The sequence below is a fragment of the Symsagittifera roscoffensis genome, chromosome 7 (genome assembly GCF_963678635.1).
Source record: "Symsagittifera roscoffensis chromosome 7, txSymRosc1.1, whole genome shotgun sequence".
NCBI classification, from domain to species: Eukaryota; Metazoa; Xenacoelomorpha; order Acoela; family Convolutidae; genus Symsagittifera; species Symsagittifera roscoffensis.
In genome coordinates this window covers 6,128,347-6,152,226 of record NC_087068.1, presented here as the reverse complement: position 1 = coordinate 6,152,226, position 23,880 = coordinate 6,128,347, and the positions used below count along the sequence as shown (strand labels likewise).

Below are 23,880 nucleotides of genomic sequence, written 5' to 3'. Positions count from 1 at the left end.
ATCTACATGCTCCCATTCAGGTGTCAACCTGACTACAGTAACCTTCCTCGAGACTGTCTAAACTGCTCGTTTAGCACTTTACACGCGGTGAATTATACCGCACTTCAAAATCGTTCCGAATTGAATTGAGGCAGCTAATTTGTTTCTATCAAATTCAAACACGACTCACTTTGAAGCACTTAATTTTAAAAATTATCATCAGCCATATTTTCATAGTTTTGTCTTTTTTGAACGTTTAGTCGGAACAATCAGGGCGTTGCCTTGATACGGTCAATCTTGTTAATTCCATACCCCGCCAAATTTTAATGCTAAAATTAGCCTAACGTTCATACTTTGTCAATACCCAAAACTGTGCCATTAGCCAAAAAGTGGGGTCTTTTCCTATCCAAACATAATCATCAATTTTATGTTGTAACGAGGTGTTTAACAAGGCTCAGCAGGAGGATCAAGTATGCTTGCAATGGCCTACTTAGTCTTCATGCCAATTTTTGTAACAATTGAGCAAAAGGAACAGAAAAATTACTTATTAAGTTTCGCACGCGTGGGAAAAAAGAAAAAAAGACAAACAACTATTCGAGGCTAGTTAATGGGCAGTTACAGCATTCAGAGCTTTGTCCAAGAGCAGTTTTGATATTTATAAAATCGTGCAGCTGTTAGTCCAATAATAGGTCTTCATCCTATTTATTTAGTCTCCATCGGTCTGTAGAAAACAAGGTTAACAAGCTTAATGCGGAGTTCATTTTTATTCCATCTTTATTCCTCCGGTAGAGTGTCCTGACCAAAAACATAAAATTTGGATGTAGAGGTTAGATGAATCATAGGTGGTTAGCCATAACGTTTTACAATTGGAAGATAATGCTTTAATGATTTTTCGATGGGAAGACGCAGCTGTCGTCTTTCTTTGTTGGATCAACAGAAACAAATATGAACTAAACATATTTATCATTTCTCTACTGTTCAAAGCTTTACTTTTCAAAGTGTTTAATCGACAGAAGTTTCGAATAGTTATAAGCGTGATTATTACAGAGGTTAGGTAAAAGTTTTAATTGATTGCAAACAGTTTTGATATGTGCAAGTAGTTTTGAAAGAAAGTTAGTTAATCGTAAATTACAGAAAGTTCTTTAGCTAGTGACGTTCACAACGTTCTGCGGCTCCTTGCAACTCGTTGACGATATGCTTCAACTCCTCGAGATGTTGTCCCATTTCATTATTCCAGTTATTAGTATTGTTCCTCGCTGGATTTTCCCTTATTCTTTCAGCAGAGAATTTGATGGCATGAATTAAATCATGCATTCTCACGTGTAATTCTGGCAACCAATGAACTCCGGCGTAGCGCGACAAACTTCTGATGACTGAATCATCATTGGAGGTTACAAATCGCTCGTCACTTTCCTCGAATACTCCTGCACATTGAACAATTGGAACCCGAGTTTCCCTATCAAAAATTTGACGCATTTCGGTTTGATCTGGCAACAGAGCCAGAATAATTTTAATCAAGTCTTTGTTAAACTTGGTTATGTCATTGCCGGTTAGCAGTTGATGTTTCAGAGAACGTTGAAATTGAGATTTAGGTTGCTTCACGTAGCAGCTACACTCCGAATGGTTACCTAAACACTGAAATGCTTATCGCATGTAGTGAATTTAACCTATTCTGGGCTTTTAGCAGCCGTAGTTGAAAAAACATATTAAAATTTTGCTCAAACCAGTTGAACTCGATGTCGTCGGAGGTCGGCGGAGCATCAACTGCAATGGAGTGTCTTCTGGATCCAAAGAATCGCCTAAAGATTGTTTTTTTTTGGTTAAGTAAGCTGTGCTAATCTGAATCAGATATCCAAATAAAATAGAAAAATCGGAAATACTACCGCTAGGTAAAGGATCCATTATCGACAGTTGCAATCGATGAATGTTTGTGGACACTGATGTCTTTCTGGGTTGTTTTTGTTCCGATATAACCCTAAAAATTAAACCATGAGAATGTGTTTAAATAGCTTTATTGCAATTTTAATTTTTAAGAAGAATGAAAGATAAAGTATGCCGGTTCTTTTCCCCATCCGCAGCATTGCAATTTATTCATTTTTGGTTTTACACTATTATGGCTAAATTGATAATTTTTTGATGTTATTTAAAATTCTTGATTCTCAAATCTTAAATTGTCATCTTCAAATTTATTTATCACCAAAATTATGATCAAACTCCGATAATTTGATAATTACAAACTGGAAATTACCGCTTTTCAAGTAATGCATATAAAAGATTATTCACATCATGAATATCCTCGGGGAGGGCATTAGTTACGGAGACAAGAGAGGTTAGGGCTCGGTATTACAATTGCTCGTGAGGTCAATAAATCCGTTTTTTGTTCGACTAAAGCCAGTTTCACCGCGGGCCTATAAAGTGTTCCTAACGCTGTTTTGATTACGCATGAGCGCGCAATGCCATCAGGACCGGTACCCATTTCAACAATCCTACCCAGGGGCCATATGCCTCACAGAGTAAAGTCTTCGAGGATCCACACGAGGTCATGTTTTTCTATGGTTTCCTCTTTTTGGTTCAATTTTGTTCGTTTGATCAGGGTTGGAGCGTACTCTTTCAATAGATGCCTCCAGAAGCTGTCTAGTTGGTCCCTGGTTAGCTTCCAGTATTTGTTACTTAGCTTGTTGGTATTTGTTTGACCGTAGGATGAAACTGCGGGAGCGTGAATGAATGGCCTCCCAATTAGGAAGTGGTTAGGTGTAAGTGGTAATGTGTCATTAATGTGGCAACTTACGTGGGTCAGTGGTCTTGAGTTGATGAGGACTTCGCATTCTACGACAATAGTTGAAAAACATCCCTGGAAAGTCTGTCCGATCCGTAATTCAAAAGAAGGACTCATTGATGATCGAAACGAGAAGTTCTCAGACCGCACGAAAATGAGGAGCAGATCGTGGATTCAGACGCCAGTCGATTGACATCAGCTCAAGCTTAATTGCTATTTCGTTTTTGTTGATATTAAAGGGTTGTTTCATGATTTATTCAAGTGCGGCGACAAGTATGCTGCGTTATCAGAAAGAATTATTTTAGGTAGGCCATGAATCTACGAATTGCTGTCAAGCAATTTTCAGTTGCCAGATTGTCGGTAGTTTCCAGGTCGATTGCAGGCGTTGTTAAACAAGTAAAGAGACCATGTGGTTTTTTTGTTGGTAACTTTTTCAGCAAAGTAGAATGGACCGATGTAATCAAGTCTAACGTTCTTGAAAAGTAATGGATTCTTTTTCGGTTCATCGAAGCGCTGTGCAGGTAGATCAGCCATGAAAAGGTGTAAACATTTTACTTGAAAGCAGGGACACAAGAAACAGTGTTGGCGTATGTGTCTCAGGTTTTTCTGAAACCCAACATTATGAAGCTTTGTTGTAGATAGTGTCGTACAAATTCGTTGCCAAAGTGCATGCATTTATGAGGAGTGTTTTTGGCCATAATCTGAACCGAACCTTCCTTTGCTTGTAGATTTTTAAGGTACTTACTTGCATCTGACATTGTCAATGTCTCACTCGTCGTCGCGCACGGATAATATTACCATCAATGAATAGCGTGTATGCCAGTTTTCCAGATATCTTTGTTGCCCAATTTTTGTTGGTAGTTAAACGTTTAATAGTAATAGGGAAAGTAGCGTGTTGTGATTACTCGTAGAGTAGAGCTTTAGCCATCTCCCGGTCGTCTATTCTTAAAAAGCCTTTTCGTTTTTGCTGAATAATGTCCTTGAAATGAACAACTTGAGCAGTAGCGCAAAGTAGACGAAGCCAATTGGGAAATCTCCAAACATCATGATTGGTTCCCTTTTTGCGCTAATAGAAATGTTTTCCCATTTCACTATAGCGTTGGTATGTAAAATTTTACTGTCGAGTTTTAGTTTAGTAGTTCTCTTTTTATCTGTAGTTGTGAAAATAGGTTGATTAACTGTGTCGTCCTGAAGTTTTATTTGGGGCCAATCAGATTCTAGTGAGAATAGGACTTCCGGTGGCTTCAAAAACTGACGAAACAATGTGAACAAAATATGACGTATAAGTTTTCGCAGCATTGAAGAGCCAAAAATTCCCGTAAACCGTAGAAAATAATCAAAATTTGTTCAATGTGCATGGGTTTATTAAAGTGAAAGCAAAAGTTTTTGGAGGAATTAGAAATTTATCTTGATTCCCTTTGTAAGTTTAATGCAGTTCCATTGCTTATGCTGTTTCCCGCCTGTTCTAGCCCTGCTGCATTCCAATTGGTAAATCGGTAATCTGCATCTGCTTCGATTGACATGTTGCTGTTGCTATTTGTATACGAAACTGCTCCGCCGTCTGACATTTGATCTGTCGGTTACTTGAACTCGAATGATTGAATTATATGAAATTTTTTGTTTTTAGAGATTTCTTCTTGGTATTTTTCTGATAACGTAAGTGCGACGTTAAAAGAAGGATCAAAAAGTGTTCGAAGTCTCTGCAAAACAATGTTCTCAGATGTTTTTTAATCAGAGAAAAAATAAAGAAAAAAATTTAATTAGTACGAGCGTATTGTATTGGCTTTAAAACACGGCCACAAATATTGCTGAAACGATCAAAAATTACGTTCACATAATACGTAGCTTTTAAAAATCATTCAATGGTCACGAAAACAACAAGATAACTTCTTGGCAAGCTAAAACGAAAAGTATAGAACAATATATTTAGTCTTTTCATTGCAATTGTATGGCATTTAATTTACTTCTGTCGTTGAAAACTTTATTGACAATCTATGGCACAAGAAACATTCAAAGTTTTTATTAGAACCTTCACGAAGGATGGTATTTGATACAAGTTTTTACAAACTAAATTAGAGCAAATACTTGAGGTTTGCTGGTGAAAAGTTGAAATTGAGCAGCTGATCGATAATATTTAAATTAACTTATGCTTTTCCCAATTGTCTGATCAGAGGGGTAAATTAAGAATTTAAAAAAATGATCACAAAGAGGTCACATTATTTCTGGAAGTCCCGGGTTGACTACATACACCTAAAGAAGTCATACAATTCCATTTTGTCTTTCGAATCTCCTCAAAGGCAGTTGTATGATTTTTTTTTCTCATATTCTCTATGTAAAGAAAAAACAAATAGATCAAATTGGCGTTTTTTAAAAAAAGTTTTGTCAAATAGATCATTTCTATTTGAGTTGTATAAAAAGAAGTTTTCGATGAAAAAAAATTATGGGACGAGAATATACAAACCAAACTTTCCAACCAAAATAAGGCGTAAAAGTTGTATAAATTTTTCCTTAACTTATTCCAGCTGTCAAAAAATTTCGTTTAAAATATTATTTCATAATGGATTGTTTGTACTCGCCAAAACTTTTTTTTTCTGAGTAATAAATGATACTTCGGCTTAATAACAATTGGCCAAAAATTTCAATCCGACAAATTTTTTGAAATGAATAGGAAGTTGTATGAGAAGTAGAAGACTCGTTTTGGTAACCCAATTGTTTTTGTTTTTTTTTGTAAATCTATCTTTTTCTTATTCATAAGGCGCAAATCAGAATGAACGAATCTGAAGTAAAATCCGGAATCTAATAAAAACTACGTATTGGTTGTCTACGAGTTTGTTCTAGTTTGTCTAACTCTTGCTCTTTTGGCTATCTAAAGGAATTGAGATTGTCCAAATTTTTCCTTAGCTGGTTGTGTTCTTGGTGTTGTAGTTGGATATTTTGTTCATATTTGTTTGATTGCCAACCATATGTGGGATTCAATTTACTTTGATAGTTTGATCAATATAAGACTCGTCAAAATTTGAGTTAGGGGACTCATTTTGATAATGATCAGGGTTAATTGGAGTTTCATACTCAAGTTCTTTTTTAAATATATTAATAACTAAGGTGCTTCATTTTCACTTCCTTCATTCGTGCTTTCACAGTGTGTATGGTTTAGTTGCATTTCTAAAGTTTCCGTATTATCTATTACTGGTTGGTCTGGAGTTGTTTCACTTTTATTTTGTACTTGATTTTTTTTTGTCGTTGAAGTTTAGGTGCACTTCTTCTGAAATTATCATTCTGTCTATCCGAACAAGGTGAGTTATTGCGATAAGGTGATTGAGAATAATTTTTTGATCTATTTTGGTAGCTATGATTCCTAAATCTAGAGTTATTACAGTTTTCACGTTATCTGCCGTTTTAGTTTTTTATATGGTTTGTCATTTGGACAGTTTCGCGATATGTTAATTGGGTAATTCTTATCACAGTAATACAGTTGGAAATTGACTAAACGTTACTGTATTGATTGATCTGACTATTTGATCGACTTTATCTAACTTGTGAATAATGTTGTGAATTTTGTCGATCCGGGGATCGTTCACAAAAATTGTTAAAAACTGGTGGCTGTGATCTGGAACTTTTATTACTTTATTTTCCTTTCATTTGTTAAATTTTGGTCTTTTTTCATGCATTGGTAAAAAAAATTATTCAGTTCTTTATGTTTTCGTTGACGATTTGATTTACCTTGTTGTTTTTTTTCTGCATTCGACAAAACTATGTCCGTATCTCTGGTTATATATACAACTTTTTTTGATTTGAGTTTTACTTGAAAGTTTGGATTCTTTTAATATAAATTTAGGGTTCGAGTGATTTTGTTCAGCTAAATAATTATCGGAGTCTTGAATGTTGTTTAACTCAATTGTCAACACAAAATTAGCGCTGCCACATTTATCTTGTACGTTCTTCAAGGTAAATTTTTATAACTTACACTATTTTGTATATTAAGTATTATTTTTTGTCTACACACTAATTAAAATGTCTTTCTCTCTCTCTAGTTGTCTGAATTTTCTTTACATACTGGAAGTTAAAGTTTTCTGTTGCTCTTAGCTTCATTGTTATTTCTGCGTGTTCTAGTTTGTCTACGAATTTGCGGAACTTTTTACTTGTTCTCGATTTGATGATGGATGCGATGCTCTAATTGTTATTGCTGTTGTTCTTAACTGTGGTGTTAAGGTCATCTTTTCTGTCTTTTTTCGTTTTTTATAATCGTGTGTATTAAGAGAGTATGTTTTTTGTATCAGAATTTCTATTCTTGAACCGAGTTCTTTTATTCTTTTATTTGGGAGTCTGCGAATTGTTTTGCATAGAAGTCTTAGATTTTGTTTGTTTCCTTTAGAGTCAAACATTTTTGAACAATCTTGCGTAATTCGTTTCCAATTGGACTTAATTTCTATGGAAAAGGCTGAAAACCATTTTTGAGCTGCACCGTTGAGTGTGGTTTGTACCAGTGCTGTACGTTTATGAATCCAATTTTGATGAAGTGGCGTGATTACAAATTTTGTGCCTAAATTTATTAGTAGGTTAGCTGTGACAGTGTTTAAAAAACTTTCTACTGAAAATTCAGGAACTGTTCCTGTGAAAACCATAAGTAGTTTGCTTGATGTTATAGATGATCCAGCCATGAGGTATAAAACAAAGGTCATTTGAAATGATTCTGCTGTGTTTGGTATTTGTGTACAATCTGTGAGTTGATTTTTAAAAACTTCATGTTGTTGTAAATAATATGGTAGTGGAATTTCATTTCTCATTGAATAGGGTTGGTAGCCTTGCGTAATCATTTGATAACGTGATCGTCCTTTATGATCTCTTTGTACAAAATTTTGTCTTGTAGTGTATTGCTGTTGTGTTTGTCGTGGTCTTTGTGAAGTCATGTAAGGTTCTAAATTATCTGATGAAAAATATCGTCTGGTTGGTCTATGTCACTCGGTTGGTTTTTTCGGTGATTAGTATTGTACTGTTGTTGATTTCGACCGAAATATTCTTCATCATCTCGTGAATAAGGTGGTTGGTTTCTAATGAACTGTCTATCATTTGAGTTTTTTTTTGCTGAAAATGTGGATAGTTCTCACTGCAGTCTGTTTGAGGTTTTGTCTTATCAGTAAAACTTACAGATTGAGTTAATGGATTTTTAGATACTTGCTGAGTGTTATTATGATCATGAGGTCAGTTTTGAGCCGTAACAAGTGGTAGTGCATTTGGATTGCTGATATTATAATTGGTAAAATAATCGTGATTATAGCTTGCGAAACTTTTTCAATTTGTTTATTTTTGTTTCATAATTGGACGTTTTCTAGATATTGGTCTAAATAGTTGGAATATTTTTGCAGCGACTAATGGTTTAGCTGTTGGTTGTAATATTTTTGGATGATTGTAATTGGGAACGAAGTGGTGTTTTTGTTGTGTGGTGTTGTGATTGTTGGATTGTTGGATTGTGGGTTTTGTTTCAACAGTTTCCTTGTTTACAAAAGTGATGGCGTTTGAATATTTTGTTGTGTCAGGTTCGTAGTTCCATTTTCTTGTGCATTTATCAATATGAGTTTAGACTGTTATTGAACGTCCCTTTTTTAAAGGCTGAGTTTTAATTTAAAGTTGGAGTTTCGGTTGTTAAAGGAGTTCTTTTTAAATAATTTTGTGTTCTGAGATTGTTGTAGACGCTGCACTAGAGACATCATTTTTTATGCTAAAAATTAAAATGTGGTACCATTCTGGGTCCCATCCATAACCCGTTTCATCTGCTAGAATTGTTTCTTTGCTAATTTTTGGTCGACAATTTTCTCTTGCCTGAGCAATTAAATCTAAGTTATGTTGAAAGTAACCTATAATGAACTATGCTAGGCTTCCTTGTAGATCATTTTCAATTGTTTGTGATGTTTCAATTTCAGTCGTTGTTTCATGAATTGAGCCTGAAAATGGTGGAAAGAGATTGAATTCTCGTCTTCTTTTTGCGTGTCGAGATATTTGTGGTGGATATGTATGAAGTGTTTTTTTTTTGTTTCTAAGACTAAAACGTAAAAATAAATGTTGGAATATAATAGTGAAGATTGAGTTTGCTCTTTGTGAGTTGTGATGTTGAAATTTTTTTTCTTCGGAAAACTTTTTGAGAAAATTAATTCTATCTTATCTGTTTGTATTCGGTGTGGTTGTTGGATGGATGAAATTGTTGCTAAAATTTCGGTTGTAAATATGCCATAGGTTGTATTATTTATACATGGTAGATAATGATCCAGTAATTAGCTGGTTAATTTTACTTCTTGAATTCTTGTTTACATGGACTATTTCCCTTTTGGAACAAACTTACGATTAAGTTGTGACAAAATTGAACTTGTCCGCTTGACGGATCGCTTTTTGGGTCGATGACAAATGGGAAAATAGTGTCATTGTAAAAGTTGTCGTCCTATTGAATAATTTTTTATGCGGTATTAATCTAACGTGTAGTTTTCAAAATGTCTTATCGGTTTATATCAATTGTATAATCTTACTGATTTTGGAATATCAGATATTTTATTCTTCGTTTGCCTTTCATGGATAATGCTATTGTGGCTTCTGATTCGGAAAATTATCTTTGATTGTCCACTGATTTTTTTGTCGTGTTGCAGCTCTCTATGAATTTCATCTTTTTTTCTCGTTGCTGAGTCAAATTCTGAAACAGCGTTCCGTGTTCTGGAAAGATTTCGTTTTTATGATTTGCTTTTGATTTGATATTATGGCCTTCTTTTTTATTGCTTTTTGATCTAATGTATCGTACTTTTTGTCTGTGTGTTGTAATTGAGAGATCGTTTGTTGCGTCTTCAATTAGTTAATTATGAAGAAGTTTTGTTTGTTTGTTTCCCAAATTATTTTTTGACATAAGTGTTAGAATGATCGATGCAAAATCCGGGTGTCAGTTTGTCAGTTCTATTTCCTAAATTGTTTATTCTTACAATTTTTGTGAGTTTATCCTAATCCTTGGTATAGATTTTTGTCACGCGACGGGTTGAAAAGAGTTTATGTCAATTCGTTAAATTGATTTTTTATTGCTCTGGTGTGTAAAGCTATTTACATCTAAGTAAAAGTTGATCTTACTTAGTTCGATTTGAGATCAAGGGTTGGAGAATAGTTAATCAATCAAAAAAATTCAAGTACAATTATTACACAAGTAGATTTTTAGTTACTATTATCGTTCTTACTAGTTTTAAAATTTGTTCTAAGCCTGGTTCAATTAAAAACAGGGTTCAAGCAAATGATGTGTAACCGAAGTCCTTCACGGTTTTTCCTAATTGGAAGAATGGTTTTTTTGGAAAATCGTCTGTTGATCCTGGGTTGTATATAAAGTTTGGAAAGAAAATCGACATTTGAGGTCGTTAGACACTAGCTTTAAGAGCTGGTGATAAAATTTTTTAATTGATACAAGGAAAACCTTGATGATCAAATTTTAAATTAATTTAGAAAGTTCCGTTATGGATAAATTTATCGAATTATTTGTTTAAGAAAAAAAATTTAGGATCCAAGGTTAGCCTTGATGATCTGATTTTAAAAAATCATTTCAGGTTTTAGGTTAAAGAGGATAAGCCTGGATAAACTTTTATTGAAAGATTTAACAAAATAAAGAAGGGTTGTTCTAATTTTTTTTATGAGGTTTAGGTGAAAAAGAACAGTAACAGGGAAAGTCTCCCAGAAGCAAGAAAATTTTGCTATTTTATGAAACAGTTCGAAAATGCCTAACTATTTTTTTCCTTTTTTTTTTTAGTTTTTCGAAATTTATAAAAATTCTTAAAGTTTTTCAAACTTACTGCAGATTTTAAAGTTTTGAGCTAGATGGAAGATTTTTAGTAGACTGGTTTTTTTTCATATTTAAAATATGCATATTAGTGAGATAAATGACTTTGAAAGAATCTTACTGCTCTGTTTATTGCAATTCATTTTAATGAGTGAAAACGTACTGTATGAATAGTTTTGTAGAGGAAGGATCGTTGTAGTCTGGTTTTTGTTTCACGATGAAGAATCTCTTAGTCTGTCGTTCTGATTTTGACCTGGTGTCAACATTTTGATTCGTTTGATTTGATTAGAACTATTGAGACGTGGAAACCGGCCTATTTGATCGTCATTTTAATTTATCATTTTGTGGAGCGTTTTTTGATCTAGTTTGTCTATTTAATTTTGTTTTTGCTAAATCTAAATCAGTATAGGTCTGTTCGAAAATCTTTTGGTCGCACAGGAGGCGTTTATTTCCGAGTTGGATTTGTCATAGAGTAGTTTTGCATCTTATTTTCGGCCGGATAGATTCGTGCAACTTCATAGTCTAATACCGATCCTATTCTTACTCTTATATTTACTAGTCGGAATAGATCTAGTATATACTGGTTTTGTTTGGAGGTTAGAAGCGAGGATTAGCCACTGTTTTCTAAGTTAAATTTATTCTTCTCTTGCTGAAAATAAATTGTTTCAGCCTTACAAATTGTTGTAAGTTTTAGTCATGGATCATGGTTGGTTAGTTCTAAGTATTTTACAGTGATGGTTATCAGGAATACGCTTGTTTATCTCAAATACTTGTTTCGAACTGGACTCAGACTCTCTCGCATTTTAAAATCTTTTCAAATTGCGTCGAGGCAAGCTAACTGGTCTTATTGTACCGTCTCTCGGAGAAAGTGAGAAATGCTATGCTCGGAATAATTTTTTCTGTTCAGCCCAATTTCACAAAACTCTGATGTTTCAGGGGATTGATCTTTTGATCTACATGCTCCCATTCAGGTGTCAACCTGACAACAGTAACCTTCATCGAGACTGTCTAAACTGCTCGTTTAGCACTTTACACGCGGTAATTTATACCGCACTTCAAAATCGTTCCAAATTGAATTGAGGCAGCTAATTTGTTTCTATCAAAATCATACACGACTCACTTTGAAGCACTTAAATTTAAAAATTATCATCAGCCATATTTTCATAATTTTGTCTTTTTTGAACGTTTAGTCGGAACAATCAGGGCGTTGCCTTGATACGGTCAATCTGGTTAATTCCATACCCCGCCAAATTTTATCGCTAAAATTAGCCTAAAGTTCATACTTTGTCAATACCCAAAACTGTGCCATTAGCCAAAAAGTGGGGTCTTTTCCTATCCAAACATAATCATCAATTTTATGTTGTAACGAGGTGTTTAATAAGGCTCAGCAGGAGGATCAAGTATGCTCTCAATGGCCTAGTCAGTCAGCATGCCAATTTTTGTAACAATTGAACAAAAGGAACAGAAAAATTACTTATTAAGTTTCGCACGCGTGGGAAAAAAGAAAAAACGACAAACAACTATTCGAGGCTAGTTAATGGGCAGTTACAGCATTCAGAGCTTTGTCCAAGAGCAGTTTTGTTGTTTATAAAATCGTGCAGCTGTTAGTCCAACAATAGGTTTTCATCCAATTTATTTAGTCTCCATCGGTCTGTAGAAAACAAGGTTGACAAGTTTAATGCGGAATTCATTTTTATTCCATCTTTATTCTTCCCGTAGTGTTCTGAACAAAAACACAAAATTTGGATGTAGAGGTTAGATGAATCATAGTTTTACAAAGGCAAAATTTTGGAATCTACTGAAAAGTAGATCTGGAAGATAATGCTTTAATGATTTTTCGATGGGAAGACGCAGCTGTCGTCTTTCTTTGTTGGATCAACAGAAACAAATATGAACTAAACATATTTATCATTTCTACAAAATTATCATATTATACAAAATTCCTGAGCACCAGGTTTACTTTTCAAAGTGTTTAATCGACAGAAGTTTCGAATAGTTATAAGCGTGATTATTACAGAGCTTAGGTAAAAGTTATAATTGATTGCAAAAAGTTTTGATATGTGCAAGTAGTTTTGAAAGAAAGTTTGTTAATCGTAAATTACAGAAAATTCTTTAGCTAGTGACGTTTACAACGTTCTGCGGCTCCTTGCAACTCGTTGACGATATGCTTCAACTCCTCGAGATATTGGCGCATTTCATTATTCCAGTTATATGTATTGCTCTTCGCAAGATTTTCCCCTATTCTTTCAGCTGAGATATTGATGGCATGAATTAAATCGTGCATTCTCACGTCTAATTCTGGCAACCAATGAACTCCGGCGTCGGCGGAGCATCAACTGCAATGGAGTGTCTTTTGGATCTAAAGAATTGCCTAAAGATTGTTTTTTTTTGGTTAAGTAAGCTGTGCTAATCTGAATGAGATATCCAAAAAAAATTGAAAAATCGGAAATACTACCGCTAGGTAAAAGATCCATTATCGACAGTTGCAATCGATGAATGTTTGTGGACACTGATGTCTTTCTGGGTTGTTTTGTTGCGATATAAACTTAAAAATGAAACCATGAGAATGTGTTTAAATAGCTTTATTGCAATTTTAATTTTTAAGAAGAATGAAAGATAAAATATGCCGGTTCTTTTCCCCATCCGCAGCATTGCAGTTTCTTCATTTTTGTTTTCACACTGTTATGGCTAAATTGATAACTTTTGATGTTATTTTTAATTTTTGATTCTCAAATTTTAAATTGTCATCTTTAAATATATTTATCACCAAAAATATAATCAAACTCCAATAATTTGATAATTACAAACTGGAAATAACCGTTTTTCAAGTAATGCATATAAAAGATTATTCACATCATGAATATCCTCGGGGAGGGCATTAGTTACGGAGACAAGAGAGGTTAGGGCTCGGTAATACAATTGCTCGTGAGCTCTAAAAATCCGTTTTTTGCTCGACTAAAGCCAGTTTCACCGCGGGCCTATAAAGTGTTCCTAACGCTGTTTTGATTACGCATGAGCGCGCAATGCCATCAGGACCGGTACACATTTCAACAATCCTATCCAGGGGCCTTATGCTTCACAGAGTAAAGTCTTCGAGGATCCACACGAGGTCATGTTTTTCTATGGTTTCCTCTTTTTGGTTCAATTTTGTTCGTTTGATCAGGGTTGGAGCGTACTCTTTCAATAGTCGCCTCCAGAAGCTGTCTAGTTGGTCCCTGGTTAGCTTCCAGGATTTGTTACTTAGTTTGTTGGTATTTGTTTGGTCGTAGGATGAAACTGCGGGAGCGTGAATGAATGGCCTCCCAATTAGGAAATGGTTAGGTGTAAGTGGTAATGTGTCATTAATGGTGGCAACTTACGTGGGTCAGTGGTCTTGAGTTGATGAGGCTTCGCATTCTACGACAATAGTTGAAAAAACATCCCTGGAAAGTCTGTCCGATCCGTAATTCAAAAGAAGGACTCATTGATGATCGAAACGAGAAGTTCTCAGACCGCAGGAAAATGAGGAGCAGATCGTGGATTCAGACGCCAGTCGATTGACATCAGCTCAAGCTTGATTGCTATTTCGTTTTTGTTGATATTAAAGGGTTGTTTCATGATTTGTTCAAGTGCGGCGACAAGTATGCTGCGTTATCAGAAAGAATTAGTTTAGGTAGGCCATGAATCTACAAATTGCTGTCAAGCAATTTTCAGTTGCCAGATTGTCGGTAGTTTCCAGGTCGATTGCAGGCGTTGTTAAACAAGTAAAGAGACAATGTGGTTTTTTTGTTGGTAACTTTTTCAGCAAAGTAGAATGGACCGATGTAATCAAGTCTAACGTTCTTGAAAAGTAATGGATTCTTTTTCGGTTCATCGAAGCGCTGTGCAGGTAGATCAGCCATGAAAAGGTGTAAACATTTTACTTGAAAGCAGGGACACAAGAAACAGTGGTGGCGTAAGTGTCTCAGGTTTTACTGAAACCTAACATTATGAAGCTTTGTTGTAGACAGTGTCGTACAAATTTGGTGCCAAAGTGCATGCATTTATGAGGAGTGTTTTTGGCCATAATATGAACCGAACCTTCCTTTGGTTGTAGATTATTAGTGTACTTACTTGCATCTGGCATTGTCAATGTCTCACTCGTCGTCGCGCGCGGATAATATTACCATCAATGAATAGTGAGTATGCCAGTTTTCCAGATATCTTTGTTGTCCAATTTTTTGTTGGTAGTTAAACGTTTAATAGTAATAGGGAAAGTAGCGTGTTCTGATTACTCGTAGAGTAGAGCTTTAGCCATCTCCCGGTCGTCTATTCTTAAAAAACTTTTTCGTTTTTGCTGAATAATGTCCTTGAAATGAACAAGTTGAGCAGTAGCGCAGTAGACGAAGCCAATTGGAAAATCTCCAAACATCATGATTGGTCCCTTTTTTGCACTAATAGAAATGTTTTCCCGTTTCACTATAGCGTTGGTATGTAAAATTTTACTGTCGAATTTTAGTGTAGTAGTTCTCTCTTTATCTGTAGTTGTGAAAATAGGTTGATTAACTGTGTCGTTCTGTAGTACTATTTGGGGCCAATCAGATTCTGATGAGAATAGGAATTCCGGTGGCTTCAAAAACTGACAGAATTTCGTTAATTCTGTTTGCACAGTAAGATTTTGGTTTTTCCAGAGTGTTGATTCATACAAGTACCGTCGAACTATCCGTCCAGAAATGAATTGCGTCGAAAGACGTCCACCAGTTATTGCAGCTTGCAATTCAAGCTTGGGTATGTTTTCTTGGTTAACTTTTGCGACCTTGGCTCTTCCAATCATAAATGATGAAATTTTATGGGCTTGGTTCGAATTACCGATGTATATGCAAGCTTCCATGGCGAACTGAGAAGCATCGGAGAGAACAGGTATTTTTATATCGCTGTGTCTGTCAGTTCGCTCTATGAACCTCGCTTATTTCATATTATCATCTTGTCCGCACTGTCGGGTCCATTTTTCGATAGTCGGGATTTATTTTTGAGGAATTTCTTGATCCCAAATTATACCAGATCGCCAAAGCTTTTGAAGCAGTGTTTTGAGAATTATAACAAATGGTGCTCTCAATCCTAGTGGTTCAAAGGTTCTGGCTACAGCAGACAGAATTTTATGCAGAGACATTTCTTTAGCCGTTAAAGTGTTTTTCAGTACGGGCTGAATGATGAGTGTGTCATTCATAGTATTCAATTTTATTCCTTAAGCCCGATGAATAGTACTATTGTTTTCAGTTTTGGGTTCGTTGAGGAAATCAAGCACTTATGTAGTACTCGATATAGAGCCAACTTTAAAGCGTTAGTTGATTCCTGGGCTTACAGTAGATTGTCATAGGAATGAACGGAATCATCCATGTAGAAGCTGTTGTGAATTAGTTGCTGTAAGTTGGGGTTTTTGATGCAGAAGTCAACGGTGTTTGATGTATTGCAAAGATGGCTCTTGCGGGCGAACAATCAGCTCCGAAGACTAGAAGCGAACACTGATACCGCTTAACGCCTTGATTAGTCGGCCACAAGAATCGTAGTACGTTTTGATTGTCTTCTTTCATGCGTATTTGCTTAAACATGCCTTCTATATCACCGGAAGCTGCTATTGGTTTTTTCTAGTTCTCATTACCAAACCAAACAAGTTTTGAGTAGATCCGGTTCCGTCTCTTAACAGGAATTTTAACAGGACTTTGCACCATTTGTTACACGTCGATTTTTACCAGGCTTCTGTGGATTTATAACCGGATGGTGCGTTAGGTACCATATTGGTAACGGTGGCAGATGCAGGAAAGTTACGGGTATCACGTAACCTTTATCAGCATCAGTTGATGATGATTGGTCGAAGTGTTGCATTGTGAGTTTGTCTTTTTGTAGTTGTCGTTGTAGAGATTCAAGTTGAGCTTTAGCAACAACGTACTTGTTTGGTATCGTTATGTTGTACTTCCAAGGCAAATTTATTCGGTAGCGGGTTCCGTCATGTTGAGTGATTTGTTTAATAAAGTCTATTTGCTTGTTGTGTTTGCTTGAAAATGGTTCTTTAGTTACAAGAGATGTTGTGCCAAATTCCTCGATTTTCCAAAACTTTTCAACAATTTCATTTAAGGAAGCATTCTCGTTGTGCTTAATGTCTATGAAAATGTTTAGATGATAATTGCACTGCTTATTTAAAAACATTTGATGAAACGGGCCGGTTATCGTCCATCCCGGCAAGTTGCGCACTCCATACGGACTGCCTGCAGGGCCTTCAGGTCCCGCTCTGCGAAATACCAGAAAGCGTCGACGCCGAGTAGAATTTGTACCGAATTCTCGAGGAGATCAGTAAGCGCAATGTGCCGTAGATGGTCATATCGGGAACATACATTGTTCAATTTTGCGACATCTATCAAATCAAAATTGGTCGTTTCCACCGAGTAGGCTAATTGTAGAGTAAACGTAGCAGAAATAGAGTTGACGAAACAGTGTCCTCACTGAAAGCACCATGAATGCTTAACTCAACTGTTCGACTGGGCTTACACTGTAAGGTACCAGCTGTGCATTTCATAACATAGGAACAGCTGCTGCACTTGTCAAGAAGTGAATAGAAAGGAATCGCTTGGTTGCTGTTGAATGGGCATAAACTGGAGTTGGTATTTCAAACCGGATTTTGTATTCACCTGGTTTTCCAAATTAATATTGTTCGATTTCTGAGTATGTCGCATCCCAGTTAAATCTTGATCCGTATGTAAAGTAGAGTGGTGTTTTTCCCGCAGTTGTCTATGATACAGAAGTACAGTCAGTTGACCTATGGTTACCCAGGCTTTTGAAGCAAAATTGCTTACCCTTCCCTAATTGAGTTTCGGATAACAAGGCTAAATTGATAATTTCATTGTGACCCGAGCCATATAAATCTATCACAGATCACCCAAGAACTCACCAAAAACAATACATCAGAATAAATGAAATTAGGCTTTTTAAGGTTATAGACATTAAAAATTAATCCTGAAAAATAAAAAAAATTATTACGTCTCGGTTGTTCGTCTACAAAAGCGGATGTCAAACCAATATTTGCTAGGTTCGCCATAAGCATCATTATAAATTAAGCGATACAAAAAAGGAAACGACTGCAAGACGAGAAGTTTTCAATATCATATTATTTGACAACTCAAATTAGAAACGTCTGCTACTTCTAAAAATAATTTAAAAAAGAAAAAATGGATTATATCAACTGAAACTAAAAGAGAATTGTTTTCCATGACTAGAAAAAAATAATGATGCCGTATGAATATGTTTACTGAAAATGGAAGTACAATTTTGGAACAAATTTTTCTGATATAACAAAAAATTTTATGGATTTTTAAGAAATCAAATAACATCAGCCAAAACTCACAATTTCATTTAGAAAGACGAGTAAAAAAAGTTTCAAAATTTAATGATATGTAAAATTTGTTGGTTTAGTAAAAATCAAGAAAACATACCGAATCATTTAGTGTAAGTAGTCTGATGACTCTAGATACAACACTATGCTGTAGAGAAATGTGGTCAAAAGAAGCAACAGAATCAATTCGTTTAAAATGTAAGGCTTCTATAATCTACACAGAGGCGAAGCAAAGCTTCGCAGCTTTTGTGATACAATACAAACATAAAACACAGAGTTCGAAAAAAAGCGGAAAACAAATGGTCAACCAAAGTTTAGTAGAGAATCAACAAACGTTTTTTATATCTCGTTTCAAACAAATAAACTAAAGTTAGGGGTACGTGTTTGATATTGTATAAACTTGTTATACTGATGCGAGACGAAATGCTCGGTTTAGAAAAACGAATTTTGCTCAAAACCTTTGTTGATTCTCTGATAAACTAAGTGAAAGAATTGAAAGAGTGAAAACTTTTGAGATAATTGACTTTTCCGAATGACACAAAAAATAAGGAGTTGCCGCTACTGATAGAGCAATTATCGCAATCAGTTCTTCCAATTGATTGCATCCAAAATCTCCGATTTGGTAGGGTAGTTTACGAGAAAAGTCAGAAAGTTTCAAAAAATGGTGAAAATATCAAAACTTTGATTTTTCTGAGGACCATAACTTTTGCTGTCAAAAAATGTGGACATTGTTACTTAAATAAATGAGCTTCCCACAACCCGATATTCGAATTAAACGCAAAATACCAGATATTGCTGGTTAGTTTTTGAGAGTTTTGTGTTCGGGCAGTTTTTGTGTATCAAAAAATGAATCTCAACACATCGATTGGTAAGCAAACAATCAATTCAAAAAGTGCGGAGGTGAGCGTAAAACTTGTGTTTCCCTTGAAACAGCCCAAAATGTAGTCACTAAGTTGATAGAAAATGGGCCGAATCATTTTAGGCCGAGGAATTTTTTTAACAGAATGAACAAGAACAAAGACGGAAATACGAAGTCAAGGTTGAGGAAATTACAAATTGTAGGAGTAAATCAAACATTTGAAGAAACACTAAGAAATGCACGCAGCAAAAAAGAACATTCCAAGATGTGAGAAACAAGCTGAAAAAACATAGGCAGACAAGTATTTGTCCAACAATTTAATTTAACAGAAGTTTTCTAGTTCAAAAAAAGGTCAGATTTGAACCCGGGATCTTTGCCGTTCCAGGCGTATTCGCTTCCTCCAGTCTAAGTTAGCCGGGAACGCTAAGAAACTTGAATACATATTGAAACAAGTTACCTCTAGAGATGAGTCCAGAAGAGTCCTGTGAACAAAGTTATTTAAGGGAAAAAGCCTAATACCCGATTGCAATACCCTTGCTTATCGCAAGGGTAACCAGCAAACAGTCGAGGAAGACATGGTACTATTCAACAAGAAGATGATGTTGTAGATATAGTTATCCATTAAAGTTTTCGGTTATCTTCAATTGAATTGTGATTGTAACAATATTTTTTTTATTTTTAGCAGTGTCACCCATGCTTTGATAAGAACCCAATTGTCGCCTGAAGTGAGCCCAAATTGAACAAAACTGCTTGTCATACAATTTTATTACATGGAAAAAAGCTAATCATACAATATCGTTTAATTCCATACGTAATGGAAGTTGTAAGAAAACTCAAGGATATGCATTTTTCTTTTCAATGAAAATTATTTGATAAGCGCTTTTCGATAAATCAAAAACTATGTTTTCTTCGAGTTTTGCTAAACGTTTTTCCGACGTTTTCATTTTATATGCAACGTGTTTTCATTTTATATGCATCTTTTACAAATTACCAATCATATTATCCTTTTTTGAAAATAAGTCGAAACGGAGCATCACAAAGTTTGAGGATCAAAAAAACTTAAAACAGTGGCAGCATTTTTGTCCCGAAACAACAAATTTTTGAAAAAATTTTACATTTGGAAAAGATACTCAAGGTATCAAACATTTTCGCCTTTTTTCTGTAAAACTGGAATAAAACCAGGCTCAAAACTAACACAGGTGGAAAAATGCTCATTAGAGAAAACCTTGCGAAATGATCGGAAAAGAGAAAAACTGTCCTTCAGTTCAACAGTATTCTCCTTCTTCCTAATAGTAATTAATTACAAGGTATCATTCGAAAATAACAGCAAATTTGTTGCTTTTCACTTTAAATACACGAGTTAATTGATTGTTTTCAGGGAATAGTTTAGAATTGTGATTCTGCTCAAAATTTCCTTCTCAAAATTGCACATGTACACTGGAAAACTCTCGTAAGCAAACAATCGTAAGTGAGACAGCGGGGTTGACCTCCATACGCAAAAAATGCTTAGCATACAACTCCATACAAAAAAAAGGATGTCATACATTTTCATAAACCTAAAGATTGGAAAAAAATGGTTTACTACAATTTCCATTGATGAAAAATTTGTGATACGCATTTTGAACTTTGCTTTAAAATAAAATCCATAAAAAATCCAAGTTTCAACAAATTTTTTTTCTCAATCACAATATCACTTTCATACCTAAATAAGCATTTTTCGAAGATTTTTCAAGTTTCTTATAACGTAGTCTAGGATGAAATTTTCATAGGATAGAAACAAAATTCACACAGGATTGTTGCGCAAATCAAAATTTGTGCAAAACCTGTAAGGTTTTTTGATATAATTCCTTTGTAAAAAAAACCTGACCACATTTTTCAAAAAATAATTTTTTTGGCTAAAAACTTTATGGACAAATACAAAGTTTTAAGGTTTTAATTACAGTTATGAGTGAACTACATGTATGAATACTTATGAGATTTTTTGAAAATTCTGCCCCTCAACCAATCGGTTTTTTTTGGTTGGAAAATGTTTGGTTATTGTGTATACGGACAAGACCCAAAAACTTTTAGCAAAACTCAAAAATATTTTTTTTTATTATCGAAAAATTTTTTCGAAAATGTTTGTTTTGTACAATTTTTTGTACGTATGAATTGTACAAAGTTGCATGATAAGCATTTTTACATAAACTAGCATTGTATGACAAACATTTTTGGTCAACCCTGGCAGGTTTGAACAGAGGAAGTTGAAAGATTTTGCATTTTGTTTGACATTTTCGATGCGTGCTTTGATTATGGCATCTTTTATAGAGTCACTAGGTTTCAAGTTCTTAAAAAAGATGAAAATTCCAAAATTCTGCGCAATTTATTTGAAAATTGTTTTGAGCAAAGAATTAGATTTTTATTTTGTGAAAATGACTTTTTTTGGCTATCAACCAAAAATATATAGTAATAAAGTTTTTTGGAGATTTTATCTCTTAGAATTTTGGCGAGCTGTGTAAGATGCTTGTTTTAAAATAACTTTTCCATTAATTGATCGGGTAGTTTCAGCGTAAGTTTTGATTTAATAAAAAACAGACCCATATTTGGGTTAAAAGTTTGGCAGCGAATTTCGAAAATCAATTTGCTCTATATAAATTTGGTGAAACTCTGAGAATTTTTGTTCTCTTCATTTTTGTGTCTAATTTTGACCCAATTTGAGAAAAAAGACTTTAAAATTCCACATTTTATTTGTTTCCGGTTAATGTTTAAAATTCCACATTTTATTTGTTTCCGATTAATGTCCGTATATGCTCGTCGTAGTTTTTTCTTCAGACAAAATTCACAAAACTCTGCTCCATCTGGGGATCAATCTATTGATCTGCCTGGGCCTAGAACAGTGTGGTCACTATCATAATAACCTGCCATTAATCAAACTCAACTGCTCGTTTCATAATTTACACGCGGCGAATTATCCCGCACTAGAAAATCGGCGCGCGCCGAAAAAACGCAATTTTTTGGTCAAAATTTTCCAAAAAGTGCCGAAAAAAACGCCTTTTTTGGACGGTTTTTTCAAAATTTTACCTGAGGCGTAGAAAGTTTGGCCAAAACAGGGACTAAAACGTGCTTAGGGAGAGCTCGAAAAATCAATTCGGTCGATCTAAAAAAAATGTCGACAAAATTTTCGACTATTTTTTGAAAATCCGCTCCCCCCTCTAGAAAATTCTAGATTCGCCCCTGCTCAGACCTCAGACTGTGTTAAAGCAGCTGTGTTCCTTCTTGGCCACGAAACAAAACAGAATTAGAAAAATTGGTATAATTATTCAAAGCAGGGGCGGATCTAGGATTTTTTCGGTCGACCAAATTGATTTTCCGAGCTCTTCTAAAGCACTGAAAAGTCCCTGTTTTGGCCAAGTTTTCTGCGCCGCAGGCAATTTTTTGAAAAAGAAAAAGCCGTTTTAGGCACTTTTTGAAAAATTTTGACAAAAAAATCGCCTATTTTTGGCGCGCGCTCCCCCTCAAAGCTAGTATATATTGGCGCCAAAGGTGCCTTTAGATAAAGTTTAGGGTCGGTCGGCAAAAAATGGATTTCCTAAAAATTACCAAAGGGGGGACCCTTTGGGTCGGCAGGGGGTCGAATCCCTGAAAGAGGGGGGGGGGTATATGCCGTCCGCCTCCCCCCGCCCCCTCCTAAATCCGCCCCTGATTCAAAGTAAAACTTACCGTTTCAAAGTAGACCTTTCAAAAGTAAAACATACCGAGAATAGTAAAAACACCTTTAAGATAAATAGCTGTGCGTAAATGCTTTATAACTCTGAACATAATTCGCTGCAGTAGTTGCTGTCTCTACAATTGATTGAGATTAATAGTTTTGCCTGCTAAAGCGTAAGCGTCACCATTATCAGGGGGCGGATCTAGGATTTTCTCGAGGGGGGGCGGATTTTCAAAAAAAATTCAAAAATTTTGACGACCTTTTTTTTTTCTAGGTCGACCAAATTGATTTTTCGAGCTCTCCCAAAGCACTGTTTTGCCCCTATTTTGGCAAAATTTTCTGCGCCGCAGGCAGATTTTTGAAAAATAGTCAAAAAAGCTGTTTTTGGGCACTTTTTGAAAAATTTTGACAAAAAAAATCGAGTTTTTTTTTGGCGCGCGCTCCCCTCAAAGTTAGTATATATTTAGAAAAACTTTAGGGTCGGTCGGCCAAAAATGGATTTCTGAAAAACTATCAAAGGGGGGACCCTTTGGGTCGGCAGAGGGTCGAATCTCTGAGAAAAGGGGCGTCCGCCCCCCCCCCCCTAAATCCGCCCCTGACCATTATGGTAAATCTGAGAAATGATGGTACTTAATAATTGGTTTGATTCAAGCGGTGCAGTTTTCTTATACATAAGAATTTACTCACGCAAACTAGTTGTTTATTAACTCCAAAATAGCCTTTTTAAGAAAAAGCATAGAATAGTTTTTCCTTACCTGGGCCTATCTCAGTATACGCACTTTCGAAGTACTTTCTCTTTCATGAGCCAGACATTTCAGTAATCATGTAGAAAAAATTCTTTTGAAGGCAATAATGCTGAGAGCATTTGAAGTGAATAATTATCAATAATTATCAGCAACCGACGTATTTTTTCAGTTTTACAACGGTTAAAAAGACTTCAGTCGTCAGAAGCTAAAAACACCAGAAACGTCGTCAAAAGCTTGTTTCGAAAACTATATTTTCGCTTCTGACGACTTTTTTCTGGCTACTATTTTTAGCCAGAAGACTTTTTTTTTAGTTCTGACGACTGAAGCAATTTTAGCCGTTACTATATCTGAGAAATATAAACATATTAAATTATGGAGGCACTTCAAGTGATTAAGTTTTAGCTCTGTAAGCAGAATGAAAAATAAGAAGAAAGACTAAGATAGAGATGAATTCGAGAACAAATTATACGCGATTGGAAAAATATTACCTCGAGGGGGTGGGAATTTTTTCTACAGGTGGATGGGCTTATTTTCCAAAAAGTTTCGAAAGTTTATTTATATAGATCGACCAAATTGATTTGGGTAGTTCTCACAGTTCACTAAAAACACCCTAGTTCTACCAATTTATCTGCAGCGCAGACAATTTTTGAAAAAACAGGCGAACAAAGGGGCGTTTTTAGGCACTTCTCGGAAAGTTT

At 35.2% G+C, this 23,880-nt stretch overlaps 1 long non-coding RNA gene across 1 annotated transcript; it reads right to left on the bottom strand.

Moving 5' to 3' along the window:
- Window positions 1–1,031: 1,031 nt before the first annotated feature.
- Window positions 1,032–23,304, bottom strand: LOC134852123 (uncharacterized). The gene is made up of 4 exons (XR_010164272.1): window positions 23,192–23,304; window positions 1,863–1,954; window positions 1,704–1,778; window positions 1,032–1,607 (listed from the first exon to the last, which is right to left on the bottom strand). It is a non-coding gene; the product is annotated as an uncharacterized LOC134852123 (long non-coding RNA).
- Window positions 23,305–23,880: the final 576 nt, after the last annotated feature.